Genomic DNA, 15,456 nt, shown 5'->3' on the forward strand with positions numbered 1-15,456 from the left:
CCAGATCTATTCACGAGTTACAACCCACTTAGTTCAAAGGGATTGGCGTTGGTGACAGGATAGCAATCCAACATTTAACCCAACTATAAATTTCTCCTTCAATCCTTCCAACTCAAGAATTCCTTTTAATCAACTCCCTATCAAGTAATGAAACTACTCACGCATTGTAAATAAAGAATCCATGGCACATAAAAGGGAATTAAAAGAAGACATGATTATTGGAATTGAAATTGAATTAAAGAGAAATAATCCTTGCATTAATTAATTATAAAAGTATCTGAATGACAAAATTAAACATAACAAAGAACATGGAAGAATAAAAACTAGAATGATGAAGTCTTGATGAGGAAATAACTCTTCTCAATGTTCCAATGCTAAGATCAATTGAAAATTAAAATCCTAAAAACTAGAGAGAAAAACCTAAGAGAGTGAAAAAACTAGATCTAAAACTACTGAATGAATGTGTGTGTTGTTTCTGCATATTCTCTGACTCTAGTCTGCTGTTCCGGGCCAAAAACTGGGCCGAAATAAGGTCCAAAATTGCCCCCATCGAATTCTGTAGATTATGCAGATCGCACATGTCACGCGATCGCGTCATCCATGCGGTCGCGTCGCTTGCGCTTTTTCCTCTCCACGCGTTTGCGTCGTCCACGCTACCGCGTCACTTGCACTTTCTAATCCGCGCGGCCGCACAAGCCATGCGGCCGCGTCGCTGTGATTTGCGCTCCTTCGCGCGGTCGCGTGAGCCATGCGACCGCGTCACTTCTCGCTGGTTATCTCCTCAAGTTCTTGTGTTCCTTCCATTTTTGCTAGCTTCCTCTCCAATCTCCATCTCATTCATGTCCTATAAGGCCTGAAACACTTGACACACAGATCACGGCATCGAATAGAATAAAGGAGAATTAAAAGTAAATAATTAAAGTCTCTAGGAAGCAATTTTCAAACATGTACTGAATTTAGGAAGGAAATCTAAATGCATGCTAAATTGATGAATAAGTGGGCAAGGATCATGACAAAACCACACAATTAAACACAATATAAACCATAAAATAGTGGTTTATCAACCTCCCCACACTTAAACATTAGCATGTTCTCATGCTAAATTGAAGGAGACAAGGAAATAAGTATGAACATGCAGAAACTCATGAAATGCAATGCAATCCTACGTATATAAATAAATGCAACTATATGATTATTGTCCACTTGATCAAAAGTAAATAAGCCTTTCAAAACAGTTACAAATCAAATTCCACTAATTCTATCATTATACAATAAAACTGATAAAAGTGCAAGAAGATAGCTTATGAAGGCAGGAAACATGAAAATTCAAGCATTGAACCCTCACTGATAATGTATGTGCGCTCTAATCTCTAGTGTATAGGGTAGTCACTCAATTCTTTTCTAGTCATGTTTTCTAACTTTTGTTTTTCTCTTAACCAATCAACAACAGTTAATATACCAATGCAAACATCATGAGGTCTTTTTAGGGTTGTAATGGGGCCAAGGTGCAGGTAAGGATATACATATGGCTAAGTGAGCTTTATAAATTGAATCTTTAATTAACCTAAGCTCTCACCTAATATACATATATTCTATATACTTTTAAATTCATGCTTAGCTACCCATAATTCCCTTTTTCAACCCATACTCATGTTTCAACTTTGTATTTTAATTCTATCATATGTGCATTGATCTTTGAATTCTGAATTTAACATTGGGGTAATTTTGTCCCCTTATTTATTGAATTTTTTTAATTTTTTTAATTTTTTATTTTTTTTTTAAATAAATAAAGCTTATCAATGCACATAGATTTTTCATTCTCATATCTTCACATGAGTAGGTATCCAAATTCCCTTTAAATTTTCATGACATATTCCCTTAACAACTTTTGTTCCCACAATTTCCCATACTTAACTAGCACACACAATTTTATCTTAAGCTAACCAAAGATTCAATTTGGGATATATAATTATTTTTCAGCTTAAGGTTAGTAATGTGGTAAAATATCGAACAAATGGGAATTAAAGGCTCAAAGCGGTTAACAAAGGTAATTGAGAAGGGTAGGTTTGATTTGGATAAGTGAGTTTAAACAAATAATGGCCTCAATCATGTGCAAGCGTGTAAATATAATAAATATTGGACATATAAGATAAAACAAAATATAGATTACAATCATAGAGAAGTAAACACACAAGAATAAAATGATTATGGTTAAATAGTGTAACCATACATAAAGGCTCAAATCTTTCACAGGTTGTGTGTTCTTTAGCTCAAACATCATGTTCCAAATACAACTCAAGCAAATTTATCATAAAAATTTTCAAAAATTAGTGAAATTTTGTTCCAAAGATAAATTTTTAAAAGAAACTTATTGTCTTTTCAATCAAGTAGAACATGCATGCAACTATTCTAACCTATGCAGTTTATTCTATTCTATAAAAGAAAGAAAATCTAACTAAAATATCCTAATTATTGGTGCCAGAGAAGAGAATTTACCTCCGGAAGCCAGGTACTGACCGACCTCCCCACACTTAAGGCTTTGCACCGTCCTCGGTGCCATCTGTCAGGAACAGGGGTGGGCTGGTAGCAGTATCTCCACAGTCGGGATCATCATGGCTCCCGGTGCTGGTAAAAGAAGTGGAGTCCGGGGTGTCTGAGTCTCTGAAGCGTCCCTTGAGTAGCTCCTTGAGGTGTTTGAATCGGTGCTCGTTACGGTGCTCTCTCATCTTAGCTTTCAGTTCATGTCGATCCAATTTTTCAAGTATCTGCTGGAGCAATTTCTCGGTTGTAGATGCTTGTGGTGTTGAAAAAGGAATATCTTCAACTGGCTCAGTAGGCTAGCTTGTAGTGGCTGCTGAAAGTCTGAGGTATTTCCCGTGAGGGACATATTGATCATCCCGTGGAACCATGGCTTTGGTGTCCCCAGCTCTGTAGGAGACTCCGGCTGCTGAGACAAGATCTGAGACCAGGGCGGGAAAAGGTAGGTTGCTCGCGATTTGTACATGCTCCATAGCATTTCGGATGTGTCCTGAAAGATTCAGAGGTTGGTCTATAAGGATGCACCATAGTAGAACAGCCATGTCTGCAGTGAAGGAGGACTCATGAGTGCTCGGAAAGACGTAATGGGACATGATCTGTGCCCATACGCGAGCCTCCAAGGTAAGTGCGGAAGCCAAGATTCCCTTAGGGCGGGAACGGTGGTATCCGTAGATCTAACGGCTGCCAGGTAAAGCGATGACTCCGAGAACGGAGTCCCAGTCAAATTGGTATCTCTGGCGCTGAAGGGTGGCTTCTTGAAAAGCGTCCATTCCTGCAGGAATAGGGGGAAGACTCAGAACTTGCTGAATGGCTTCTTCTGTGATGGGGACTTGCTTCTGCTGGACATAAACAGACTGCAGGGTCGGCATGTAAAAGTTGGAGTAGAACTCAACTACCCAAGAAAGATTGACTTGCCTTGGCTGTTTCCGTAGGAAACCCCATTGTCTTCGCTCAATTTTCGGCTCAACAAAGATGGCAATATTGGACGGGAGGATAAGAAGGTATTCATTGTTATAGTTCCTTTCTGCCAGGATGGGGAACATCTGCTCACAGTAGCAAATGGAAAATCGCGCAGCGTCCTTTGCTGGAAAGGCTTTCTCCTTTTCGTCAACCTTTATTATCCTCTTGACTCGTTTTGTTGAGGGCTTGACTGCGGTTGAAGAAGGCTCTGCCACTAATGCTCTTTTAGTTCCCCTTCTTGCTGGTGGTCTGGAAGTTGCTTTCTCCTTTCCTTTCTTGGTGGCCATCCTGAAAGAAGGGAAGAGAAAGAAAATTAAATGCAAAGAGAGACACAGCAAGGAAGGAAACGGAAAAGAGGGTGAATGATGCACAGTAAAATGTAGATGACATTAACACATGCTCTCGAGTACATATGAAAAGCCATCAATGGGAAATAGCTAGTGCATAAAAAGACAAGTGAATGTAAGGTGTTTATTGGCATGCTGGCAAAGGACATGAGTAGCATAGGCCAAGCATTACTTTGTAACAAACCATCACGTTTGTATTGACAATTGAATTCAATTAATAAAATAATAGGGGAAAGTTGTGAAAAGCAAGCATTGAATAGTATAGGAACATAGAGAAGTGCATAATGCCACATGGGCTTTTTTACAAACACATAGCATGCATGTTAAACAAGATGTAAAAAGTATGAAATTGAACATGCAAGCAATCCCCTAAAAAAATAATAATAATAATTGTCAAATAAATTGTAACAAGTCACGAGCATATAGTGAGGGATAATGACTCAAAAAATTTCTAACACCATGTAAAAAGGGAAAAGAAGAATAAAGAAAATAAAAGTTTGAAAAGAAAAAGAAAAGAAAAAGAAAATAATAATATATACATAATATAATAAGAATGATAGAAAAGAGAAGAAGGAAGAAGAAGGTAAAACCTTGTTAATGGAGGAGAGATAGAGAGAGAGTGAGATAGAAAGGAGAAGGGGGAAAGAAGAAAGAAGGAGGGAAAAAAAGAAAGAAGGAGGGAAAAGAAAAACTAGGATTTGGAGGAAAGAAAGATAAGATAATTTGGCAATTGGGGTTTAGCTGTGCGGCGCATGCGACGCGGCCGCCTGGGGCATGCGTTCGCATGGGGGCACATCAGGGAAGGGGACGCGATCGCGTCGGTCCCGCGGTCGCGTGACCTATGTTGCGCTGCTAGCGCGAGTGCAGCCTCGCTCCAGCACAACTCTCTGTTCGATTCATTTCAATTGCCAAAATTGGGTGACGCGATCGCGTGGGTCATGCGATCGTGTGAGTGTGCGTCAGAAAATAATTGACGCGGCCGCGTCGGTGACGCGGTCGCGTGATAAGGATTGTGCTTCCAGCACCAATCCAGCACCACTCTCGCTCAATATAGCATTGTGCACCCTTTTACGTCGAAAATGCAGGGCACGCGGCCGCGTGAGGCACGCAGTCGCGTGGGAGGCCATGATTTCCATGCGACGCGGTCGCATGGAGTAATTTGTGCCATTGGCATGACTCCAGCGCTCCTCCTGCATAACTTTCTGTTCATTCTTATTTTTCTTTACTCCTCCTGCCACGCGGACACGTCGCTGATGCGATCGCGTCGCGCGGCGAAATTTTTTTTTTTTTTAGGAAAGATAAAGACATGTAATTGAAAGAGCACGGAAGCACTAATAAAGAGAAGAGTTATTAAAGAAGAAAAACTAAAAGTGAAGAAAGAAACGATCATACCGCGGTGGGTTGTCTCCCACCAAGCACTTTGCTTTTACGTCCGTAAGTTGGACGCTCCACTAGTTCAATCTGCTGCTATGTGGGGATCTTCCAAGTGGAAGATCTCAAGCTCCTTATTTTTCTGCACCTTCTCACCATGGTACAGCTTTAGGCGGTATCCATTAACCTTAATAAGTTCAGAACTTGAAGGATGGCTTAGGTGATAGACTCCGTTCGGTTCAGCCTTCTCTATTCTGTATGGACCTTCCCATTTTGATCTCAACTTACTGGGCATGAGCCTCAGTCGAGATTTGTAAAGGAGAACAAAATCTCCAGGTTGGAACTCTCTCTTCTTGATGTTTTGATCATGCACGGCTTTCATCTTTTCCTTGTATATTCTGGAGTTCTCATAAGCTTCTAGGCGAAGGTTTTCCAGTTCCTGTAGTTGCAAATTTCTTTTAGTTCCGGCTTTCTCAATTTCCATGTTGCACTCTTTAACTGCCCAGAAGGCTCTGTATTCGATTTCAACTGGAAGATGGCAAGCTTTTCCGTAAACTAAGCGAAAGGGACTCATCCCAATGGGTGTCTTGTATGCTGTTCTATATGCCCACAGTGCATCTTGTAGTCTGGTGCTCCAGTCTTTTCTATGAGGCTTTACTATCTTATGCAGGATACGTTTAATTTCTCTGTTTGACACCTCGGCTTACCCATTAGTTTGGGGATGGTAAGCTGTTGCAACTTTATGGATTATCCCATGCTTCTTCATCAATCCTGTTAGTCTCCTGTTACAAAAATGGGTGCCTTGATCGCTCACGATTGCTCGTGGTGATCCAAAGCGGCATATAATATGGTTTCTCACAAAGGAAACAATAGTGTTAGCATCATCAGTGCGGACAGGAATTGCTTCCACCCATTTGGAAACATAATCCACAGCTAACAATATATAAAAATATCCACTAGAATTTGGAAATGGACCCATGAAGTCAATGCCCCAGACATCAAAAATTTCACAGAAAAGCATATATTGTTGAGGCATCTCATCCCTCTTGGATATGTTACCAAATTTCTGGCATGGGTGACAAGATTTACAAAACTCAGCAGCATCTCTAAAAAGAGTAGGCCACCAGAATTCGCAGTCTAAGATCTTACTAGCTGTTCTTTGAGGGCCAAAGTGTCCTCCACTCTTAGATGAGTGACATGCCTCTAAAATGGACTGGAATTCTGATTGAGGTACACATCGTCTAATTATCTGGTCAGCGCCATATCTCCATAAATATGGGTCATCCCATATATAATATTTAGACTCGCTTTTCAGCTTGTCTCTTTGATGTTTAGAGAAATGTGGAGGAAATGTGCGGCTAACTAAATAATTAGCAACAGGTGTGTACCAAGGGACTACCTCAGATACTGCTTGCAGGTTGTCAAAAGGAAAATTATCATCTATAGAAGTAGAATCATCCTTAATATGTTCAAGGCGACTCAAGTGGTCCGCTACTAAATTTTGATTACCACTCCTATCCTTTATTTCTAAATCAAATTCTTGTAACAGCAGTATCCAACGTATAAGTCTTGGTTTGGATTCCTTTTTAGCTAATAAATACTTTAGAGCTGCATGGTTCAAATACACTACTACTCTAGTACCAAGTAAATAAGCTCGGAATTTATCCAGAGCGAAAACAATAGCAAGTAGCTCTTTCTCAGTAGTAGTATAATTGGACTGGGCAGTGTCTAAAGTCTTAGACGCATAGGCAATAACAAAAGGATCCTTACCTTCACGCTGAGCCAGCGCTGCTCCTACCGCATGGTTGGAAGCGTCGCACATGATTTCAAACGGCTGGCTCCAGTCGGGTCCTCTCACAATTGGGGCTTGAGTTAGAGCAGTCTTCAGCTTATCAAATGCTTGTTTGCAATCTTCACTGAACTCGAACTCAATGTCCTTCTGCAGTAATCTGGATAAGGGAAGTGCCACCTTACTAAAGTCCTTAATAAATCTCCTGTAGAAACCTGCATGGCCAAGGAACGAACGGACTTCCCTCACAGAAGAGGGGTAAGGTAAACTAGAAATAACATTCACCTTTGCTGGGTCTATAGAAATGCCATTATTAGATACCACATGTCCTAATACAATCCCTTGCTTTACCATAAAGTGGCATTTTTCGAAATTCAATACAAGGTTTGTATCAACACATTTATCTAATACTCTAGATAATCCATCTAAGCAAAGGTTAAAAGAATCACCATAAACACTAAAATCGTCCATAAAAACTTCCATACAGTCCTCAATAAGATCAGAGAAAAGGCTCATCATGCACCTTTGGAAAGTAGCTGGTGCATTACACAAGCCAAAGGGCATTCTCTTATAAGCATAAGTCCCAAAAGGACATGTAAAAGTAGTCTTTTCCTGATCCTCAGGAGCTATATGAATCTGGAAATAACCTGTGTAACCATCTAGAAAGCAATAATGTGATTTACCTGACAGGTGATCCAGCATTTGATCAATGAATGGAAGTGGGTAGTGATCCTTACGGGTAGCTTGGTTGAGACACCTGTAATCAATGCAGACTCTCCAAGCATTCTGAACTCTAGTTGCTATGAGCTCTCTATGCTCATTCTTCACGGTAGTGACTCCGGACTTCTTGGGCACAACTTGTACTGGGCTTACCTATTCACTGTCTGAAATGGGGTATATGATACCTACTTCCAATAGTCTGGTCACTTCCTTTTTGACAACTTCCAAGATGGTGGGATTCAATCTTCTCTGGGGTTGACGGACAGTTCTTGCTCCCTCTTCTAAAAATATTCTGTGCTCGCATACTTGAGGGTCGATTCCCACTATATCTGCCAAACTCCACCCAATTGCTTTCTTATGCTTCCTCAGCACATCAAGTAACTGCTCTTCTTGTTGAGAAGTCAGTTCTCTTGCAATAATAACCGAAAGCTTCTGCTCATCCTCAAGGTAAGCATATTTGAGATGTGGAGGGAGAGGTTTCAATTCTAACTTTTGATTATGGGTAGGCTCTGGATTATCTGGGGCTTGCGAAAATGGCGAAGTGTCCTTATTGTCAGTTAAGAGGGTCCCCACACTTGGATCTTGTCCAGTGTGCCTCTCTTCAAACTCTTCTTTTTGAACTTCAGCCACACTCTCGTCTATGATATCACACTAGAAGATAGAACGATCTTCTGGGGGGTTGTCAATGACTCCATTCAGATTGAAGATCACTATGCGGCCATCTATTTCAAAGGAGTATGTTCCTAAAAAAGCATCCAATTTGAATTTTGATGTCTTCAGGAATGGTCTTCCAAGTAGGATTGATGATGGCTTATCTGAATCATTATGGGGCATCTCCAAGATATAAAAATCAGTGGGAAATGTGAGCCCTTTAATGTTCACCAAAACATCTTCAGCAACTCCAGCCACTGTAATAATGCTTTTATCTGCTAACACAAAACGAGCTGCCGACCTTTTTAAGGGAGGGAGCCTTAAAACATCATATATAGACAAAGGCATTATACTGACACATGCTCCTAAATCACACATGCAATCATAAATTACTACACCACCAATAGTACAACTAACTATGCAAGGACCTGGATCACTACATTTTTCAGGTAATCCTCCCATTAAAGCAGATATAGAACTACCTAAAGGAATAGTTTCTAATTCATTAATTTTGTCTTTATAGATACATAAGTCTTTTAGAAACTTTGCATATTTAGGTACCTGCTGAATAACATCAAAAAGGAAAACAGTTACCTCAACCTTTTTGAATATTTCTACCATTTTAGGATCAGGTTCCAGCTGCTTCCGGGGCTTCCTTGCAAGTTGTGGAAATAGAATGGGAGTAGTGTTTTCTGTGGTGCCTGCGCCTTTTTGTGCTTCTTCCTGTGGTTGAGCTATCTCTTCTTCAGCTATGTCCTGTATGTCTTCTTCCTCTTCAACATCTTCGATTTCCACCACCTCTTCAGCTGAGGCGTATTCTGGTGAGCTTGGTTCCTCCTGATTTCTCTCCTGCAGTGTGGTTCCAAACCTCAGGGTGATGGCATTAATGCCTCCCTTTGGATTGGGTAATAGTTGAGAGGGGATTCCAGTGGTGCTTGAAGGTTAGTTACTGGAATTTTGTGCTGAACCAATTTGTGTCAATAAAGCTTGTAGAGTAGAGGTGAAACCATTCAGACTAGCGTTAATATTGTTCACGATGGTATTTTCCATGGCCAGTTGTCTTTTCTCAAAAGCTTGTAATAAATCTTTATTAGAAGATATAGAAGAATGAGTAAACTGAGAGGTTTGCTGCTGATTTTTCGGTGGTCCTTGGTTTTGCCTCAGGTGAGGTGCTCGATAAGGTTGATTTTGCTGCCTGTTATTGTTATTATTCAACCTTTGATTTCCCTGGTTATCTCTGCCTCCCCTATTATTGTTGTCTCTCCAATTCTGGTTTGAATTGTCCTGCCATCCATGGTTATTATTTCCACTTTGATTGTACCCTTGGTTGGGGTGGTCATAGAAGTTGTGAGTGGATGCCACCATGTTGTCTTCTTGTTGGAGCTACGGGCATTCATCAGTGTAGTGGCTGTAATTAGCACAAATTCCGCAAATTCTTTGTGGAACTAGTTGTTGGTTTTGCTGCGGTTGAGTTTGCTGAGCTTCTTGACTCAACTGCATTTGCTTCAGCAGGTTGGTCATCTCACAGATGCTTCGATTTAGAGCAGCAGTCTCTATGCCAGAAGATACTTCTGCAACGGCTTTTGAACGGCCTTGCTTCTGTCTGTGGTTTCGAGTAGATTCAGCAAAATCACTGATCAATTGCCAAGCTTCATCAGTGGTCTTGTACTTCTTCATAGACCCATTGCTGGCACTTTCCAATGTGGTCTTATCTTGGGGTCTCATACCTTGTGTGATATAGCTGAGTAGCACGATCTTGTCAATCATGTGGTGGGGGCATGCTTCAAGAAGATTATTGAAGCGCTCCCAGTATTCAAAGAGAGTCTCATTGTCATCCTGAACAATTATAGAGATATCCTTCCTCAGTTTATTAGTAACTTCAGATGGAAAGAATTTCTCCAGAAACTCCTTTCTGAGTGTATCCCAGTTGGATACATTTGCTAGAGGTTGAGTGTAGTACCACTCTCTTGCTTTTCCCTCAAGAGAGAATGGAAAAGCTTTCAGCAGGATTGAAGTTTCATCAGTGCCATCACGCCTGACAGTAGAACAGGCTCCCTGGAAATCTCTCAAGTGCTTGATAGGCTCTTGAGCAGGTAGGCCATGAAACTTGGGCATCAAATTCAGCAGTGCGATCTTTATTTCAAAATCTGTAGCTACCGCTGGATGATGCGCTTGAAATGGTTGCATTGTAAAATCAGGAGCTCCTTCCTCCTGAATGGTAACTCTTCTAGCTGCCATGTTTTCTGTACCTAAAATAACCGAATCAGTAGAACGGGGGCTGGTTTCTTCCTCAATTTCACTTTCAGATCCGCCCTCAGAGTGGGCTAACCTACGCTGTTCTCGCCTTATTCGTGAAATAGTCCTTTCAGTTTTAGGATCGAATATTAGCAAGCGCGGATCAGGAAGTGAACGCGTCATTTGACGGAAGAAACATGCAGCTCATAATAGCAAAATTAAATAAAATGCAAATAAATAAATTCTAATTAATAAAATTAGCACTCTATTGCAACTCCCCGGCAACGGCACCAAAAATTGATGGGAAGCAGAAGCTGGTGAATTAAAAATTTATTAAAATGGTTACATTGCAAGTATAGTTCTTAACTCACCAAAAATCTGCCTATCAATTTAGAACTATGTCACAGAGAGTTTAAATTAAAATTACTGGGAGTTTTAAGTCCCAGGTCATCTCCCAACGAGTTGCAGAAAAGTGTGCTGTTTTATTAATCAGATGTTCCAAGAAGTTGAGCTAAGTAAATTGGAATTTAAATTGAGGAATTTTAAATAAATAATATAAATAAAAGCCTTGACTGGGAATTGATTAGTTAGAATCTCTATCATTGATGGAGTAATTTTTAAGATTGATTTATAATTAACGGTTACTCTGTTTGGTTATCCTTTACTAGGTAAGGGAAAGTCAAACAAGTTGGATTGCCAGGTCTATTCACGAGTTACAACCCACTTAGTTCAAAGGGATTGGCGTTGGTGACAGGATAGCAATCCAACATTTAACCCAACTATAAATTTCTCCTTCAATCCTTCCAACTCAAGAATTCCTTTTAATCAACTCCCTATCAAGTAATGAAACTACTCACGTATTGTAAATAAAGAATCCATGGCACATAAAAGGAAATTAAAAGAAGACATGATTATTGGAAATGAAATTGAATTAAAGAGAAATAATCCTTGCATTAATTAATTATAAAAGTATCTGAATGACAAAATTGAACATAACAAAGAACATGGAAGAATAAAACCAAGTTAAGAGAACAAACTAGAATGATGAAGTCTTGATGAGGAAATAACTCTTCTCAATGTTCCAATGCTAAGATCAATTGAAAATTAAAATCCTAAAAACTAGAGAGAAAAACCTAAGAGAGTGAAAAAACTAGATCTAAAACTACTGAATGAATGTGTGTGTTGTTTCTGCATATTCTCTGACTCTAGTCTGCTGTTCCGGGCCGAAAACTGGGCCGAAATAAGGTCCAAAATCGCCCCCATCGAATTCTGCAGATTATGCAGATCGCACATGTCACGCGATCGCGTCATCCATGCGGTCGCGTCGCTTGCGCTTTTTCCTCTCCACGCGTTCGCGTCGTCCACGCTACCGCGTCGCTTGCGCTTTCCAATCCGCACAGCCGCACAAGCCATGCGGCCGCGTCGCTGCGATTTGCGCTCCTTCGCGCGGTCGCGTGAGCCATGCGACCGTGTCACTTCTCGCTGGTTATCTCCTCAAGTTCTTGTGTTCCTTCCATTTTTGCTAGCTTCCTCTCCAATCTCCATCTCATTCATGCCCTATAAGGCCTGAAACACTTGACACACAGATCACGGCATCGAATGGAATAAAGGAGAATTAAAAGTAAATAATTAAAGTCTCTAGGAAGCAATTTTCAAACATGTACTGAATTTAGGAAGGAAATCTAAATGCATGCTAAATTGATGAATAAGTGGGCAAGGATCATGACAAAACCACACAATTAAACACAATATAAACCATAAAATAGTGGTTTATCAACACCCTCATTTTCCCACAACATAAACACTACTTCACCCCTTGGCCGAAACACCTACCCACCTCCATCTCCTCCATTTCTTCTTCTTCTACTCCTTTCTTTCTTCTTTTGCTCGAGGATGAGCAAACCTTCTAAGTTAAGTGTGGTAAAAGCTAAAACTTTTTGTTTTTCTATAACCATTTATGGCACCAAAGGCCGGAGAAACCTCTAAAAAGAGGAAAGGAAAGGTAAAAGCTTCTGCCTCCGAGTCATGGGAGATGGAGAGATTCATCTCAAAGGTGCATCAAGACCACTTCTATGAAGTTGTGGCCAAGAAGAAAGTGATCCCCGAGGTCCCTTTCAAATTCAAAAAGGGTGAATATCCAGAGATCCGACATGAGATTCGAAAAAGAGGTTGGGAAGCTCTCACCAACCCCATTCAACAAGTCAGAATCTTAATTGTTTAAGAGTTCTATGCCAATGCATGGATCACCAAGAACCATGATCAAAGTGTGAATCCGGATCCAAAGAATTGGCTTACAATGGTCCGAGGGAAATGCTTAGATTTCAGTTCGGAAAATGTAAGGTTGGCATTCAACTTGCCAATGATGCAAGGTGATGCACAGCCTACACTAGAAGGGTCAACTTTGATCAAAGGTTGGACCAAGTCCTCATAGACATCTGTGAAGAGGGCGCTCAATGGAAGAGAGATTCAAGAGAGAAGCCGGTTCAACTAAGAAGGCATGACCTCAAGCCCGTGGCTAGGGGATGGTTGGAGTTCATCCAACGCTCAATCATTCCCACTAGTAACCGGTCTGAAGTTACTATAGACCGGGCTATCATGATCAATAGCATCATGATTAGAGAGGAAGTAGAAGTTCATGAGGTTATATCCCAAGAACTCTACAAGGTGGCGGACAAGTCCTCTACTTTGGCAAGGTTAGCCTTCCCTCATCTCATTTGTCACCTTTGCAATTCGGCTGGAATTGACATAGAGGAAGATATCCTCATTGATGAGGACAAGCCCATCACTAAGAAAAGGATGGAGCAAACAAGAGATCCCACTCATGGACAAGAGCACGAGGAAATTCTTCATCATGAAATCCCTGAGATTCCTCAAGGGATGCATTTTTCCTCCACAAAACTATTGGGAACAAATGAATACCTCCCTAGGAGAATTAAGTTCCAACATGGGACAACTAATGGAGGAGCAACAAAGGCAAGGAAGAGATATTGAGGAGCTCAAGCACTCCATAAGATCTTCAAGAGGAAGAACAAGCCGCCATCATTAAGGTAGACCCGTTCTTTAATTTCCTTGTTCTTTATTTTCTATTTTTCAAAAATTATGCCTTATTTTTATTTATGTTTGTGTCTTTATTACATGATCATTAGTGTCTAAGTGTCTATGCCTTAAAGCTATGAAATGAATCCATCACCTTTCTTAAATGGAAAATGTTTTAAATTAAAAAAGAAAAAGAAATACATGAATTTTGAATTTTAAAACAGTTTAATTATTTTGATATGGTGGCAATAATTCTTGTCTTCTGAATGAATGCTTGAACAGTGCATATTTTTTATATTGTTGATTCATGAATGTTAAAATTGTTGGCTCTTGAAAGAATGATGAAAAAGGAGAAATGTTATTTGATAATCTGAAAAATCATAAAATTGATTCTTGAAGCAAGAAAAAGCAGTGAAAAGCTTGCAGAAAAAAAAAGAGATATATGCGAAAAAAAAGAAAAAAAGAGAGGAAAAGAAAGAAAAAGAAAAAGCAAGCAAAAAAAGCCAATAGCCCTTTAAACCAAAAGGCAAGGGTAAAATAAAAAGGATCCAAGGCTTTGAGCATCAGTGGATAGGAGGGCCCACAGGAATAAAATCCTGGCCTAAGCGGCTAAACCAAGCTGTCCCTAACCATGTGCTTGTGGCGTGAAGGTGTCAAGTGAAAACTTGAGACTGAGCGGTTAAAGTCGTGGTCCAAAGCAAAAAGAGTGTGCTTAAGAGCTCTGGACACCTCTAATTGGGGACTCTAGCAAAGCTGAGTCACAATCTGAAAAGGTTCACCCAGTTATGTGTCTGTGGCATTTATGTATCCGGTGGTAATACTGGAAAACAAAGTGCTTAGGGTCACGGCCAAGACTCATAAAGTAACTGTGTTCAAGAATCAACATACTTAACTAGGAGAATCAATAACACTATCTAGATTCTGAGTTCCTATAGAAGCCAATCATTCTGAACTTCAAAGGATAAAGTGAGATGCTAAAACTGTTCAGAAGCAAAAAGCTAAAAGCCCCGCTCATCTAATTAAGACTGATCCTCATAGATGTTTTTGGAATTCATTGTATTTTCTATTCTTTTTATCCTATTTGATTTTCAGTTACTTGGGGACAAGCAACAATTTAAGTTTGGTGTTGTGATGAGCGGATAATTTATACGCTTTTTGGCATTGTTTTTAGTATGTTTTTAGTATATTTTAATTAGTTTTTATTATATTTTTATTAGTTTTAAATAAAAATCAAATTTTTGGACTTTACTATGAGTTTGTGTGTTTTTCTGTGATTTCAGGTATTTTCTGGCTGAAATTGAGGGACCTGAGCAAAAATCTGATTCAGAGGCTGAAAAAGGACTGCAGATGCTGTTAGATTCTGACCTCCCTGCACTCGAAGTAGATTTACTGGAGCTACAGAATTCCAATTGGCGTGATCTAAATTGCGTTGGAAAGTAAACATCCTGGGCTTTCCAGCAATATATAATAGTCCATACTTTGCTCGGGATTTGATGGCCCAAATTGGCGTTCCAAGTCAGCACAAAAATTCTGGCGTCAAAATGCCAGAACTGGCATAAAAGCTGGAGTTAAATATCCAATCTGGCACAAAAGCTGGCGTTTAACTCCAAGAAAAGTTTCTACACATGGAAGCTTCAATGCTCAGCCCAAGCACACACCAAGTGGGCCCGGAAGAATATTTCTGCATTAATTACCTATTTCTGTAACCCTAGGCTACTAGTTCTCTATAAATAGGACCTTTTGCTATTGTATTTTCATACTTTTACACTTGATCATACTTGATAGACCTTTTCACGTTTGGGGGCAGGC

The 15,456-nt window shown here is 40.1% G+C and overlaps 1 non-coding gene across 1 annotated transcript; it reads left to right on the forward strand.

The window, feature by feature from the left end:
* The first annotated feature begins 10,137 nt into the window (after nucleotides 1-10,137).
* On the forward strand, nucleotides 10,138-10,245 carry LOC112731045 (small nucleolar RNA R71). The gene has a single exon (XR_003166840.1). It is a non-coding gene; the product is annotated as a small nucleolar RNA R71 (small nucleolar RNA).
* Nucleotides 10,246-15,456: the final 5,211 nt, after the last annotated feature.

The sequence above is a fragment of the Arachis hypogaea genome, chromosome 12 (genome assembly GCF_003086295.3).
Source record: "Arachis hypogaea cultivar Tifrunner chromosome 12, arahy.Tifrunner.gnm2.J5K5, whole genome shotgun sequence".
NCBI lineage: Eukaryota > Viridiplantae > Streptophyta > Magnoliopsida > Fabales > Fabaceae > Arachis > Arachis hypogaea.